The sequence below is a fragment of the Cavia porcellus genome, unplaced genomic scaffold (genome assembly GCF_034190915.1).
Source record: "Cavia porcellus strain 051 isolate PalLab524CR breed Dunkin Hartley unplaced genomic scaffold, mCavPor4.1 scaffold_10, whole genome shotgun sequence".
Classification (NCBI taxonomy): domain Eukaryota; kingdom Metazoa; phylum Chordata; class Mammalia; order Rodentia; family Caviidae; genus Cavia; species Cavia porcellus.
In genome coordinates, this window is record NW_026947493.1 from 60,886,261 (window position 1) to 60,902,871 (window position 16,611).

A 16,611-nucleotide genomic window follows, 5' to 3' on the forward strand; every position below is an offset into this window, starting at 1 on the left:
AGGGGTGATCTGAATCAGTGCAGTGACATTCTGAGGTGTCTGTTTTAGAATGATCTTTGTAGATCATGTGTTTATGCACATGCTCTACAGGTCAGTGACAAGTCAGAGGGCAGGAACTGATGCTCTGGAGCAGAAGGGCATGTACATTTGTTCAGCTAAGAGTTATCACTTGAATCCTACACATTCACGGAGTATCGGGATGTTCTTGATAAGCAATTCTTTCCAAAAGTTTAGTTACGATATAAGAAGAAATGGAATGAGAAAGGAGCTTACAGGTTAAGGGAAAATTTAGAACATGAAGTCTTAAGACATGGTTATGCTGAGAAGTTATAGCCAGTAGAAAGCGTGAAGTTAAGAAGATGTAAGCCCCAAAAAGGGGCTTACAGGAAGAAGCAGACAGTAGAAAGTTAGCTTTGGAAAGGAGTGAAGACACCTAGCCTCAGACAGAAGGACTAGTAGTAAGCTTGGAGGTGGATGTAGGTAATTCTTGGGTGCTGAGTGAGATATTTGGGATAAAGTTGAACTCTATGTCTGAAGATCTTTTTTAGTTCTCTTAAGGAGAATATGAGGTCATTTGGAATGTTGTGTGGTCATTACTGATCTCTATTTGCAGGTGGTTTTTCTTCCAAAAGCCTTACAAATTACCAACAGAACTTCTCTAAACCAGCTGACTCAATTGTACTGTGGAGCTAACAGACACTTTTATGGGGGTGTTGCGTGGATTAACTGTGCTGATACAAGAACTTGGTCCCTAAGTATCAGCTTTAGCTTTAGGCTGATACAGTCGCAGGGAATGAACAATTTGATCATTAATAACAATGGACTGCAAGTCCGGTGAGACCACGTGCTAAGTGCAATTATTTACTCTTGCAATGCATACTAAGTCAAATACTAAGGAAGCTAGGTCAAGGAGTATTTATTAACAGCCGGCTTTGGCTGTTCAGCGTTGGAGAAAAGAACACCAGGTCTCGGAGGATCGTCACCGAGGTCACGTACAGGGTTCCGCTGCGGACCGGAAAGTCAAGTCAGCAAAGTGCAGAGCAAGAGTTTAGAGAAACCTCTGCCCAAAGCTCAGCGAGGGCCCCGCCCCTCCCACAGTTCAGGCCCCGCCCCCCTCTCCTATTGGCTGGTCCTCCCCTCGACCACTCCGAAGACCCGGAGGAGCGGAGTTTCCAAAGGCAGCCTCGGTGCGCTCTCGCTGCGCATGCTCGCGGGAAGCCGGATTCCGGGTCCGGAGTTGGAGGCTTCGGGCGGCCGCGGCGCAGCGCAGCGCGCGGTGCCGGGACGGGCAGGCGGCCGGCCGGGGGGCGCGCGCTCGGGGCGCGGCGCCGGCGTCGTGGGCACGCGGCGCGCTCCCGAGGAGGGGAGGCGTGGGGTGGACTGGGGGTGGCGCGTGGCCGGGGTGGGGTGGGGGGAGGGTCGGGTGCCGGCGCCGCGGCGTGCGGGTTCCGAGTGGCTGCGGGCGGCCTGGGCTGCCGGGGCCGACGCCTGCTGCGAGATGGCGATCCTGGGGGCGGAAGGCTGAGGGCGCCCGCCCGGGAGCAGGAGGAGGCGGAGGCGGAGGCGGCCCCGCTGCCCAGCCCCGGCGGCCGCGAGCCGACGGCTTCGCGCCGGGTAAGGACACGGGCAGGGGCCCGGGCGGGACGCTGGTGCGCGGCGGGACGCGGTCCCAGTCCCGGCGGGAGTTTGCGGGTGGGTTTCTGGCTGCCGCCCGGGCTGGCCCGGCGCAGGCCTGTGCTGCCAGTACCGGGGACCGGGTGAAGTGTTTCCGTGACTCTGCAGCCGCGCTCCGCGGCTCCCTCAGCCCTCCCTGCCTGCGGTCTGCCTTTCCCCAGCGCCTGGTCAGAGCACCCCGCGCCCTGACTTTCACCCCGAATGCACCGAGCCCGCGCTCCGGCCCGAGAGCAGCGCTTTCTGCGCCCGCTTCTGCTCCCTCCGCTCTTTCCCGACCCCGCAGCACCCCCACCTCCACCTTTTGTAACCTGCTGGGTCCCAGTGACCTTGCAGATGTTACCAGTAGACTCTCACCTCATCTGTGACTCCTTTCATTTTCTTTTAAAATTCTGATTTTGTAGTTTGTCCCATTGCTTTTACAGCCTTCAGATAACCAGTTTTGTGTGCACAAAGATTGTGCAGTCCTTGCTTTACTCCATTGGGAGTTGAGTTTCCTTTGCTTCAGTAATTCTATGAAGGCTTCATTACCAAAGGAGAGGAGTAGCTATTATAACGTAGACATTTTTATTCTTCCAGGATAAAAATGTTTTTATTCCAGGAGCTTGAGTTTTTCTTTTCCTATTATAAAATTTTTTTCATTTTTTTATGTAGGAGAGTATGCAGCAAGATCCCTGTTTTAAAATGCTGCTGGTATTAGTAGTGGGAAAAGATAATGTCCGGATATTTCCCACCTCGTTTATTTCTTTTATATGAAATACTGATTTATAGTTTTCTGCAGGTTTGTAAGAGTTCACTTACACTTAAGGATAAACCCACTTTACCTGTCTGACCAAGTCTTTGTGTATTATGCAAGCAAAATGCACCTTCCAAAAAACACGTTCTTTAATTTATGGGGGCTTGTGTTTAGCCATGAAGTAGTAGATTAGCTGGAAATCACCATTTTTCAATAAATAGTTAACATTTTTAAAAATTGGAAGTGTAATGTCTAAGTGTTAACAGCTGCTGAAATTGTGATTAAAGTAGTGTATATGGAATAGTTCTTAGAGACATAGCTTAATAACATTTTCAAATAGTTTTTCCCATAAAGTGTAGAGCTGTTTATAAGACCTAAAACAATATGTTTTGAAAAACCGTGATTAAGAGTTAGGTTTTTTGGAAACATGGAATGATACAGTATGTGACACAGAGGTTTCTTCCTTCAAAGTGATAGTAATCTTTGCTGTTTACCCCAGAATGGCTGACATTTCTTTTACTCCCTGACACAATTACTGTAAGCATAATACAGTACTGCTTGACCATGGCAGGTATTTGGGGTCTACAACAAAGGCGAGGATGATTAGTGTTTTCTGCCTTTGGGAAGGAGGATTATAGAGAAATTCTCCATTTGTCTTTTGACCGATGGTTAAGTTTCACAAACAGGAAAATCCTCACAGAATTCAAGTTCAGAGGGTGTGGAACTCAGTATTTGGCAAGGTAGAGTTTGAGGAGTTGGTTCATGGGTCTTTTGGCTTTTAAACTCTTGGATTTGAAAGATGACTGACTTGATAGCCGGAAAAGATGATGGGAGCAGGGAGAAGAATCTAACTAGAGTTTACACATTTGGGAATAAACAAGTAATTTAACTGTTGAGGTGTGGCAGTGTTAGTGCTAAGATAAAAGATGGTAAAAGTAAAAATTTGGGCCAGCTAATGCATTGGCTTTAATTTTAGAGTAACGACTTGGTTTTATACACAGTGAGGATTCCACAAATGATTTTAGAGTTGGGGGTGAAACAATTGAAAAACTTTGTTTTACGAGGCTTAATGTGGTAGCAGCATATGGGGCAAACTGAAATCAAGGAACCTTGAGGTACAAGACTCCTGATAATTGTGGTCATAGGTAACCAGTTGTGTAGTAATGCTAGTGGAAAGGAGGAAGATAGTATTCAGGATTTAATGACCAGGAAAATGAAGAAAGTAAAAATAAACCAGTTCTGATCAAGGAAGACCAGTGGTTGTATTTTGAGTAAGATCCATGGAAGCTTTACCCCACAGTCTGTGTGTCACTTTATAACCTTTTTGAGGTTACCAACCCTGGGTGAAATGACAGGAATCTGCTGACTTGAAAAATTTTCATGTGTGCTGTGGGTATAAACGTAGGGGAATCCATGGACCACCTGAAGTACATCCATGAAGTCCATGAGTCAGTTAGGTTAGGGGACAGATCTCAGAATTACTGGAAACTTTAAAATAATAGAACCTTCAGGTTCTTGAATAGCTAGTAAGCACCCTACTGTAGAAACACACTACGCATCTGAAGAACAGGGTTACACCCATGTTGTGCTTTACAATTTGCAGAGAATTTTGCGTAATTTATGTTATTTGCTGTGATGTTACAGGACAGATTAGCCCAAGGGTTTATGTAACTACCCTGAAGTATTAGTCAGCAAGTGGGTAAAGTTGGAATCAGGAGTTCATAGGCAATGATGGTTTCTTTCTTGTATGATATAACTGATTTACCATGAGTTGGATACAGTTAATGCCTCAAAGTGACTTCATCAGTTAAATACTAGATCATCTCAGGAGAGTCCTTCTGGTTCTTGCCATTTTGTGATGGATGAATCTTAGATTTTCATTAGAATATCTGTACCTGTCTTGTTTTTTGTTTGCATGAGAACTGGTGAATCTGAGTAATACATTGGGTATATGGAAAGCAGATAGTAAAACCAAACTAGTTATTATTATTGTCTTTGTATCTATTTGAGATGGGGACAGGGAGGATGGAAATAATACAAGTAGAATAAGCTGCTTTAAGAGCTTTTTAGCCTAATGTGGGGCTATAGCACATGCCTATAATCCTAGCCCTCAAGAGGCTGAAGCTGGAGGATCCGAGTTTGAGATCATTATGAGCTACATAGTAAGTTCATGGGTCAGTCTAAATTTTGAGACCTTGTCTCAAAAAATTTGTTTAAAAGAATCTTTATCTTTCTGTGTATCTTGCTTAAGAATACTGTCTCCTTGAGGAGACCTTCATCAATGAAAAATCAAAGCTTGGCAAAGTAAATAAAATGGGGGATCCTATTCAATGAATTTTGTAAAATAGGTAAAGTAACTAATTTGCTAATATGGTTGAAGCATAGTTGTATCAGCAGTTGATTTTTGTTTGCACCTGCAAGTTTCTCAGTGGTAGTAGGGAACCAGAACATGTTATTACTTGGTTTTTCTTATAGCTGTAGAAACTTTGACAACACAGTCATTAGAAAGACTAGAGTCTTTTGTACTCTTTGTTATAAAAGTATGATGTAATTATAATGAACAGTGGAAAATCCTATAAATTGCTCTTTATAAGTGGTATCCAAGGAACTAGTTACTAATATATAATGAGGAGTAAATGTTGAGAAAAGCACAGATGAATTTTACTCTTTCTGCTGACATTAAGAACAGTATCTTCCAACCTGTGGTTGTATAACCTTCTTGATTTTTAAGTAATGGTAATAGATACTTTAGATTTGTTTCTAATGACAACTGAGAATTAGGTGGGTCTGGAAGTAATCATTACTTTTTGATAAGTATCTTGAGGCTCAAAAGACATTTTGAAAAGTAAATTTCCAGGGCATATGACTAGGTAATGGCTAAAATTAGAGCAGAAACCTGTATTTGTGTACCTAGGTCAATATTCTTTTCCTACACAACTTCTGATTCTTTACCTACAATGGAACTTCAGCCTTAAGTTATATGTGAAGTTTCTAGCTGTACCTGTTTGAATTATGGTTACCTGTTGTACTATGTGAGTCTGAACTTGTCTGTTTCTTTCTTTGTGTTAAGATGGTTCTCTCATTCCAATGGCTAACAGTAGGTAATTTTGAAATTTGTAAGCATTTTATCACAGAATAGTTAAAACTTTTGTCAAGGATAAAACAAGTTGACTTCTTGTCGATAACAATACATTGGTGAGATGTAGGTGTAATTTTTTGTTAAAATTTTTAAAACTTTAATTGTGTGTTTACAAGGAGCAGTTTGATTCTTATAAAATCCTTATCCTTGAACATTTGTATTTTTGTGGCATATGCATTAGAATTATTTTCAAAGTGTTTATCAAGTTATTTACTTTTACAGAGTTCATATATGTATTTTTCAAAGTGTATACAATGATTTTTGTTGTCACATACCAAGCTTCACCATTAAAAAAGGTACACCATTTAAAACTCAGTATATGCTTAAAGTTTGTGTTTAAACGATTTTTTGTGAGTGTGTTATGTAAACCCATGTCAGACAGTTGCTAAGTCATAGTGAAGACTAACATTTGTTGATTTAGCCTTGACATTTCTTAAATTTAGCGTTCATTCGTAACACATACTGGTGTGCGTACTGTATGCCAGACACTGTGCTAGGTGCTAGGGTACCATTTTGAGACAACAAACACAAAGCCTGTGCTCTTAAACCTAAATTTAGAAGAACCTCTTGACATCAAGATCGTAGGCTTTATCTTCTGAGGTTGTGGGAATTTGGTAGACCATATTTATAACCTTCCCATTCTTTGACGTTTGAACAAATTACTCAGAAATATGAGGAACTAGATTACCATCTAGTTATCTAGTCCTGCGTAACAAACAATCCTAAAGTGAACTAGTTAAAACAGCCATTTTGCTCATTCTTCCTGCTGTCCTGGATGGAGCTCAGTCAGTGAGGTCTGGTTTTGCTGGTGATCCCCGCAGAGGCTGTGCATTTCACCTGGGGACTGGACGCACGCACACTCCTGTGGTCCCAGAGTCCCTTCCTTTCCTTGTGGCCTTTGCAGCAGGGTTGACAAATTTACCTAGTAGCTTAGTGCTCACAAGACTGCAAAAGCAGGAGCAACCAGACTTTCTTCAGGTCTAGGTTTGGGAAAAGCAAATTAGAGGTTGTTTACACAAGTTCATGAATATTTTTGGGGCCAGCATTGTAACAGGTTACCACAATTTAATTACTTTTGGTACCAGAGTTTGAAATTAAGGCTTTCGTACTGAGCTGTTTCCCCAACCATGCTTTTTTTAGAAAAGACTTTGAGACAGTCTTGCTAAATTTCCCAGGTTGAGCTTGAACTTGGGATCCTCATACCTCAGCTTCCCAGAGTGCCAGGATTACTGGTTGGTGCTACCATGCCAGCTAATTACAGATTTTATTTAAGTAAACATCAACTGTATTACTCAGCACCTGATCTCCTAGAAAACTGCTTTGGAACCTGAGGGTTAGGCTGCTTGATGCTTTCTACAAATCTAGACTGAATCTCGGCTGCCAAAGGGAAGGGAGGGGGAAGCTGAATCTGAGGTGCAAATGACAGCACATTTGGCTCTACACAGATGGAAATAGTTTGAGCTGTTTGCTTAGAAGTGGAGAGGGATTAGGGTTGTAGCTCAAAGGTAGAGTGCCTGCCTAGCATGCCTGAGACCCTAAATTTGTTCCTTAGAAGAGGGGTGGAGGTTGGGGGGCATTGTGAGTGGGGAAGGAAACAGGGAATTTTGGACCTCTGTGGTTTGCTTTAATATGCTAGTATAATGGGGCACAGTTGACTGATTCTTCTTATATGCAATAGAGTCCAGTAATTTACTCAGTTTGGTGCATTAGATCAGACAGTGTCCCATGCAGTGTGGGCTCCAGGGTGCAGGCAGACAGACACCCATACCCTCAGCTGAGACCTTTGAGCCCAGGCCTTCTTGGCCAGTCAGTCTGACATTGACCATCCTTGACTAACCTGTGCCTCAAGTACTTTTTGTTTGCAGTGTCTTGAAAAAAGTTGAGATAAATCACTTTTGGGGAGAGTCACTACTAGAGTGGAGAGAGTACTCTGCTTCCAGAATCTGGAATGGAATGCTTTACTGAGGTATGAGGAATAGGGTGATGTTCTTCTCTTCTTGAAGTAGATAGATGCCTTGCATGCTAACTGGGTTGTTTTCATTTGTCAGCTATCTTTTTCAGGTAGGCGCTTACGCCACTGAGCTACATCTCCAGCCATCACTATCTTTTTCTCGCTGTCATTTTGTATTAGTCTCAGTATTTGTTTTTTAAATTCAAGTTACCAACTAGTGGCATAGTTGACTCTGAAATGAAAATAAGTTTAGTTTTTATTACATTATAGCTTCTGAGTGGAGTAATGAGTTATTTCGCGTAAAGAATTATATTTCTAAAAAGGGCCCCTATAGCCTGCTGCACATTTCTGAAAATAGTAACTTTGCAGTTGTGGGGAGGAGTTTGATGATAGAATGAACCAAGACACAGGCCTTATAGAACTAGCAAAGTGGACAAATAGAATTATGTTAGGGTGTTTCTTGAAGGTCCTCTTCTTTGCTCTAACTTAACTGAGTAATTAAAAATTATGATAGCATTGTTAAACTAGGGAAACTTGGTTCTTTTCATAGCAATTCAGCGTACCCTCATTATGACTAACTAGGATGACTAACTAGGTGGAAGCAAACTGTTGAGTCCTGACTTGATAGAACAGCCTAGCTGTACATTAGTCTCAACTTGCCGAGATGTACTACTGCCTTTGTATGCGTTGGGTTAGAGTAAAGAGTAGGACTAGTTCATTGAACCTACTCTAAAAATTAAGAGATTCTTTACAAATAGACAGTGCAGATTTCTCTCCTTTTAAAGTTTTCAAGGGTACAGGCACTCTTGTCATAACATCGTTGCCCTGAGGTGGCTCTTTTGTAAATTGTAAAGAATACTTTTATTATTAGTAAATAAGTGTAACTAGTAAAGAGTAAAAAGTGGACTGTGAGCATTTTTTACAGGATTAATTGAAATCCTTATAAAACAGAATGCATAATGCTTGCAGCATAAGAAGTCCTTAACTTGTTTGTATTACTCTTTATTCCCATGTATTAAATCAAGAAATCAAACTCATTTTTCAAGGGTGTAGAGTAGCTTAGTTTTGGTTTGATCATATCAATCTCACCTCTTAGTTTAAATAATCAGTTATTAAAAGATTAAGGCTGAGGGGCTGGGGATTTAACTCAGCGGCATAAGCCTGCCTTGCAAACAGGCGGTCGTGAGTTCGATCCCTGGTACCCATAAAAAAATTTAAAAAAAAAAAGATGAAGGCTGAATCTGGGAAAGGTACTGACTTAAGGCAGTATAGCGGAGGGTGAAGGTTTGGCCATGCAGCTTGGGAACAAGAAATTGTTAATATTACCATGACAGGTAAAATGTGGTGTAAATCAGTGTTTTTCAAAATGTAGTTCTTGTTTCGTGGTCATCTATGTTACTTGTTACACATGACGGTTCTTCAGTGTCTTTTAAGGTGTATGGTATAGTTCTTGAGAGGAGTGCTCAGTAGTCTTCATTTTAGCAGATATCACAGGTGGTGTTACAGATTAATTTGATAAGTTGACAGAAACCAGATCTCTAATTTGGCATCCTAGTGAGCTTTGTCAGAGACCATTTTTCTGACTAAAGTATTCCTTATGCACACATATAATGTGCATTTAGGGAGCTTAATATTTGAACTTTCCAACGGTTTGAAAAGGCTTAGGGTAATTGCTGAGGACTTGTAAAACAAACTATGAAGGCATGATAGAGGGGAATTGTGAAGAGTAGGCTGCAGAAATGACTCTGGCTTCCTTGTTCAAGACTCTCTTCTAAAGAAAAAATTCTTTTGATTGGTGACATTTCCTTTTTGTAAAATGAAAGTTAAATTAGTTGATTATTTATCAAGTAGTCTGACTGCTTTTTATTTAATGCTAAGCTTTTCAAAAATAGCGCTTTCAATTGAAATATGTCAAATTTGAAGTTGGGCTTTTGAGTAAAAAGTGGACTGTGAGCTTATCTTTTGGGAAACCTCATTCCTTAGCATAAGGGCGCTGACTTTGGAAAAAAGTCATGAGAAGAGATTTAATTTTCAGTGCAGATGAAAACACATTAAACTGATCTCTAACTTCTAGTGATAATGATGGCCTGTGTGTGTGTCGTGTAAACCCTCCTCAGTCCTGTGACCAGCAGAACCCAAAGGCTGATAATATTTGGTATTGGTGGTGGCAGTTCTTGGAAAAACCTAAAAGTACAGTAGGGTTGATGTAAATGAAACTTACTGGGTTAGTAAGTGCGTTTTGTGTATTTTTGTGTTCTTTTTTAAAGCCAGACTTATGATTCTTTCTAATTTGAGTAGAAAAGATTAGTTGGCATTCATCTAAAGACTCTAGCATTTTTTGTTTCTTTTCACTATCTTTGCGAGCTCATTCTTGGGGAGCAGGAGGGCAACAGACCATTTCTTTTTGTTCTATGACCTGTGAATTACTGTAAGGATTGTTTATATGTGACTACCTAGCATGGAAAGGATGCATTGTATTTGGGAATTTCATTTTTTTCTAGATTAAACTTTTTGGTAATTATAACTTGTTTTAAAAATTCCTTGATAATTCTTTCCTAATGTATTATGTAATAAAAGTTTAGATGTTAAGACAAAGCTAGATTTGCATTGTCACACTGGCTCCTTGGTTGAGCCATGCTGTTCTAGTTAACCAAATGCCCAGGTTTGTCATATATAAACTGGGCATTTATTATAAATTAAGAATAATAGTACTGAATTCATTTATTAAAACTTGATTGTAGTCATTAAAAATCCCTTAGGATAGATTTGTAATTCTTCATTACTCAACGGGTGTTGTACAGTTCTTCCATTTTAAAAAGACATTCCCTTTTTGGGTTATGTAAAACTCCAGTGAGGTCTATAGCAGTACCTGTGTTTTGTTTGGCAAGTATTTAAGTGTAGATAAGCAAGGATACTAAATAGCTATCATCAGGCAAGTTTTTATTACTAAATGAGTTACAAAGGACTTTGAGTTTTTATAACTTTTTATATTTTGAATTTGTGGGTAAGGGATTGTAAACTTTGTATTTATACTCTATTTTACACTTGATAGTCAGAAGGGTTGTATTATTCTAGGAGTAGAGTTTTAGTTATTTAATTGGTTATTTCATTCTAGGAAATCCTTGAGTCTTAGTATTTGAAAAATCTCAATATTTTCTTCTTAAAAAAATCTCAATGGCTTCCTCTTAAAAAATGATGATTTAATGAAAACTTGTACTTTATGGCATGTTTTCACATTCTTAAAGGTATTTGTAAATAATAAATTAACCTGTCTATTACTTCAGTAGTTCTAAAATATCTAGAAATTGTGTAACAAGCAAATGTTGCAGCCCTGTATTCTTTTCCAGTCCTTAAATATAATTTTGATCCAGTCCTTCCTGCAGGTGTGTGTGTTGGCCTGGCTGTGTATCACTTTGTAGTATGGCTATACGACTGGAAGACTTTATTCTGCTGTCTTCGGTATTGTTGTGTAAGTTTAGTAGAAAAAATACTACTGTTTCTGAGTTTGAGAGTAATAAGAATTTGGTTCTCGCGGTGGCATGGGGGAAAGCCTTAGGGAGGTGAACGCTTACTGTGTGTCATCTGCATTCCTGATTCTAGACACAGTTCCAGTTCCCTAGAGTTACCATTAGTAATTCTCTTCCTTCCGCTCTTGACAAAACTATGTTAGGTTCGTGTTGGTGTCCTAATTTTTCAGATAAAGAAAACCGTCTCGGGTTAAATATACACAAATAGAGTTGAAGTTTGGACTTAGATCTGTCTGACTTAAAAACTGTTCTCTAGGTTACATTATCCCAATGCACTCTTCTCACACTAGAAATTATCATTTAGGAATTAGAGAGTTAGGAAATCTCTGTGCTTACTTAAATGCTGGTATATTACAGTTCTTGATGTGTTTAGAAACAATCAGGAAATTGGGGGAATGACTAGTCTGTCTAGTGACCAGCGCGGTATAGACGCACACGTCTTGTCAGCAGGCCAGGATGTGGCATTCAGAAGCTTTGTGTTCTTGAGACTGTTAGTGGCTTCTCTGCTTCAGCTGCAAGTGTTCTTGACAACTTCCTGCTGCTTCCTAAGGTACAGCAAACATAGTCCACCCCCGACTGTGGGTTCCTCTTTCTTGGATTTGAGAAACCTCAGATTCCGGATGGAGATTCTGGGACGTGGCATCTAAATTTGATGCCCTTACTGATGCCTGGGAATAGCTGACTATTGTGCAGCTCTGTGTAAGTTGCTTCTGAGAATTTGGAGCTTAAGTTTTAATGTCCTTAATTAGTGTTGTATGAATAATATTTTCTGAAGTAACCTTATGTGGCCCAGGAGGAGAAAGCATGTTTTCTATTTATGTTCACAAAGGCGAGGGGAAAAAAATTAAACAAATGTGTAAATATTTTTTGCTTTAAAATTTGTTATTTTCTCACTGTAAACATAATATTGTATATTATAAGATGTTGAGAAATAGACAAAAATCTACATCCTCAGGACTGATACCATTTAAGTGTAGTCCTTTGTTGATGTGGCTGCAGTTAGTAATCAGTTCTTTTAAGGCAGAAAAAGAATCATCATCTCCTTAAATTAACATAGGAGAAATGACATTTGTCAGTGTTTAAAATATATTTAAATTCTTTTGTATGTGATTCTATATTATTGACTGTATAATCCATATAGTTGGAATATTGAGAGAGGGAGTAGAACAAGGAAAAAATCAGACAGCAATTCTATCAAAGTTTTGTGCTTTTGTTTCATTTTTAAGAATGATCGCTGTTCACGTTAAATGTTGAAACAGTACTAAATGTGATAGGCACGTGTATTTTCGTTTTTATTAATAGTCCCTAGTAATCAACGCACAATGTTTAACTTCCTTGCAGTGGAGTTAACATACTTCATTTTGAGAAAGTTGGTATAATGTAGAATTTTTTTTTTAAAGTGCTTCTTGATGGAGCAACACCACCATCTTGTGGCCTCGTAGAATATTGTTGCCAAAGTTATGTTTTCACAACAGTGAGCATAAATGGTTGTTCTCTTGATGTTAGCCAAGGATTCCATCCAGTTGGAGATTGTGAGTTTTTACCATATCTGGGGATTGGTAGTAGAAAATAAAATGACTGGTGTCTAGGCTGGTAGCTTTGTAAAAATGTGAATGTTTGAGACAAATAATGAGATAGAAAGGAAAACAGCTTGGTTACAGTTACAGATTGTTTTGCCTGAAATATGCAGTATGTGCAATAAAGTGATTCTAAGCTTCAAACAAGTCATGTTTTCTTGTGCTGTTTCTCATTTAATACGAAAACTAAAGTCCAGGGAAATTTACATTCTCTGTCTTACTCAACCACTTAATAGGATATTTGTTTGTTTTGTTTAAATCTTTTCTAAACTGTTGACTCTTAAATGAATATTTTCTGCATAAATTTTTGTACTTGTCTTTCATTTTGACAGTGATTTTAAAGGAAAAAATATGAGATATATTTTGCTTTATTTAAAAGACCTACAATAAATAAGACCATTTAGTTTTAGTGTTTTTGTTTTTGAGATTTGGTAGACTTGAATATGTCTTAAATACTTCTGTGTGCCACGTTTGAGAGAGACAAGGTGGGTTCAGTGGAGAGGATTTTTCCTGGCCCCTAAGATTTTATTATAGTATTCAGTTAGAAAAATAAAGCTGTTTTGATGACACCATCATCTGAAATTGAGTCTGGGTAAAAGTTCCTGTAATTGTTTCCTTGAATCAGACACTATACAAATACTTAAGGTATTTTTTCAAAGTTTCAGCAGTGTAATTTGGAATTTTGTTTTGATTTTTGTAGGGACAATGTATATGCACAAAAATAAGTATCTCTGAACTCTCTGTGGAATAGTTTCCCTGTAAGGTACAGGTAATTAAGCTCTTACAGACCTGTAGGTTTTGGTGGCTGGGTATTGGTAACATTGTTTCAGTATGTGAGAAAAATTGTAGCATTGTTTCGGTCAGAAATTTTAATCTTTCCTAGAGGAAACTATTCTGAACAATCTTTTTTCAAATCTTTGAGGTTCAGTTGATATGTTGGGAAGTAGCATAGTACTTTTGAAGGGTATCCAAGTGAACTTCTGTTTATACCCTTTTACTTGGTTATGTAGTGAGTCAAATGAGCATTTTTTTATTGGACTTTTTTGTACTGTTTGGACTGTGGTGATCCAGTCACATTTTCTTTTTGTTCCCTGTATGATCCAAAAATACAGTGACAGTTTAAATTTTTAAAAATTACTGCAGTAAAAGACACGTTGCCACTAATCCACTCAAAATAGTCTCCCTGACTTGGGACACACTTAACCCACTTGTTCTTGCCACTTTCTGAAGCATTTCTGTAAGTCTTTGTTAATGAGTGTCCTTGCTTACTGTTATGGCTGCCTTGACCTGAGTCAATTCAAAACATTTACCTTTCATGGTCATTTTGACTTTGGGAACAACCAGAAGTTACATGGTGCCAGATCCAGTGTGTAAGCTGGATGAAGACACACAGTAATGTTTTTATGAGCCTGCCTTTCTGTCGGATGGCGCTCAGCACCATTCACTATTTTTGATCCTGTCTTATAAAGACACTGATGAGGACTTCCCAGAACTGCTTCAGAAAGTGGCAAGAAGGATGAATGAGATAAGTGCATGTGATGTAGGAGGAAATATTTTAAGGAGGATTAATGACAATGTGTCATTTACTGCAATAGTTTTTTTTTTTTAAATAAATATTAACCAAATAGTCATTCACACTAGTGTAGCTTTCTTAGTTAATGGTATAAGTTTTTTTATGCCTGGATGGTTTCATGTCTTACATTTCTTTCTTCTTAGAACTACCTATATATCTCCTTCTTATACTGGTAATCTCACTTTTGAGCCCAAAATGTTTTGAAAGCACTTCTTTGTTTCACGTGTGCAGGTCTTGGATAGGACTTCTTCTGACTTGTCTTGACTGTAGGTATTTCCCCTAGAGTGCTTTTCTGACTAGTGCCTCTATAGTTTTTGTCCACTCCCCCCTACTCCTGTCAATGAGCTTAAAACTAATCAATTACAGTATGTGTCTGTTTCCACTACCAAATTACAGGTTCACTGAAATAGCATATCTTACTGAGGTGTGTGTATTTATGTTAAATGTGTTTTGAGATTTGAAGAGTTTTGTTCAGAGTTGTTAGAAGAAATGCCTAATAAGTTTGTTGATTGATTAGGTAGTTTTTGTTCATGTGTTTGTTTGTTTATTTGTTGGTTTGGTTTGGCTTGGTAAATTGATTGCCTTTTACTGGAAATACTAAATAAGAGGCTTAAGTCAGTGTTTATTGAGTGACTGAACTGCTGTCTGATAGCGACATCCGAGGAGAAAATAGGTATGAGGTGGCCATTATTGGGTCATGAAAGAAAAGTGGTTAATTTCAGTAGAGGGTTAGGAAAGCAACCAAATTGCAAGGGAGAAGAATAGTGGAAGGTAAGCAAAAAGTTTGGCTATTTTTAAAGAATGCATTTAGTCAACAGACACAGACCGGCTCAGACTCTTTGTTTGTAGTATGTGCTTTTTTTTTTTTTTTTTTTTTTTTTAATCTCTGACTTGGAAAAGAGCAAAACCAACACTTCTGTCAGCTCAGAATATAAATATCTCTGATACTTGATCTTGTGGACTGGCCTGTACTTTAGTGCCTCATGGTTACTGCTAGCCTAGTTTCTAGTCTTGTGTTAAGTCCATGAATTATTTATACTTTTTTTGGCAAGGAATTTTCGTTGTGCATAGAAAAAAAGACTCTGCACATTTTCTTGGCTTAAAATTTATATGATGCAAGTTTTGTTTGAAAAGTGGTGAGTGTAACTATTTGTCATTAATTGAGGAAAGCACCCTTTATAAGCAAGTTATATTGCCCTGATTATGGCTTTTTCTTTGACCCCTTCCCCCTCAGTACAGGAGATTAACTCCACTGGTTTTGCACTAAGCTAGCTTCCTGTCCCACTCCCTTTTAAACTTTTGAGACAGGATCTTGCTAAGTTGCCCAAGCAAGACTCCACCTTGGATCCTCCTGTTTTAAATTCCTCAAGTGCTGGGACCCGCGCTACATGTGATTATGTTTTATACTCTGGGGAGCCTTACTGTGATGCTGCACTGACCAGAGGGGAGATTAAAGAACCCAAGAATCAAGAATCAGGTTAATTAAAATTAATGGAATGAGAGGAAGATTGAGTTAAATAGTTTGACTGGCTTTCAAACTTGAATATCTGTAAATAGGATGAATTTCATGTGATGAGCAAATGAGGTGAATTACAGGAATAGAATGGGCAGCAGTTACAAGGGTGTATGTTATGATAATTTGAGGAATCACATGCATACGGTTAAATTCAGCAACTTCTACAGTAAGGACATACCATAGCATTGCAGATGCTGAGTTGAGGAAGAGAATGAAATTTCTGTTCATTTTATAGCTGATAGTTTGAGTAGGTTGGTCATGTACTTTTGAGAGAAGGAAATTTGAATAGTTAAGTGGTTAGTATTGGCACTAAAAAGGGATTAAGATTGTTTAGGAAATTAAAATTATGATGTACATGATACATTTTAGTGTAGAAATAGTTTTGCTTACACTATACGTATAAATTAGAAACAGATTTTGAAAAAGAAAAATCAAGACAAACCCATATTTATGTTGCTGAAAAGAATACATGAAAATTAGGTGAAAATAGAACTAGAAGGCTTGGAAAACATTAATATACTAACTTCTCTAGTTGAAAATCAGATATTGGGTGGAAAATATTAGTATCAGTTGAATATTAATACTGATTTTAAAGTCCTTTAAAAATATGTTTCCCATAAGAAATATTGCCAGTGGTCTTCTCCTTAAAATACATACAAGTGCTGAAAATACAGCAGGATATATAGAAGGATGAAGTTATTGTAATTAAATGGACTTTTCTTTTAGGTTGAAATAAACAAACGATAGTCAGAAATTGCAGTGTGTACCTGGGTCCCCATCTTTATTTGTCCTTTGGTAGATACTGTGAGTACTTGAAGTCACTGGAACGGTGCAGATTAGAGATGCTATTTTTTTAACCAGTGACAAAGTTGTAAATTGTTAGAACAGTGACGTTCCTGTGGTTTGAGCTTAACTGCATTA

General features: G+C 38.6%; 1 protein-coding gene across 1 annotated transcript in view; it reads left to right on the forward strand.

Moving 5' to 3' along the window:
* The first annotated feature begins 1,552 nt into the window (after positions 1 to 1,552).
* The window catches only part of Wwp1 (WW domain containing E3 ubiquitin protein ligase 1), a 91,298-nt gene continuing 76,239 nt past the window's right edge, over positions 1,553 to 16,611 (forward strand). Inside the window, exon 1 of the mRNA XM_063257526.1 lies at positions 1,553 to 1,614. The gene's annotated coding sequence lies outside the window, so the exon portion shown is untranslated. The remainder of the gene's footprint in view (positions 1,615 to 16,611) is intronic.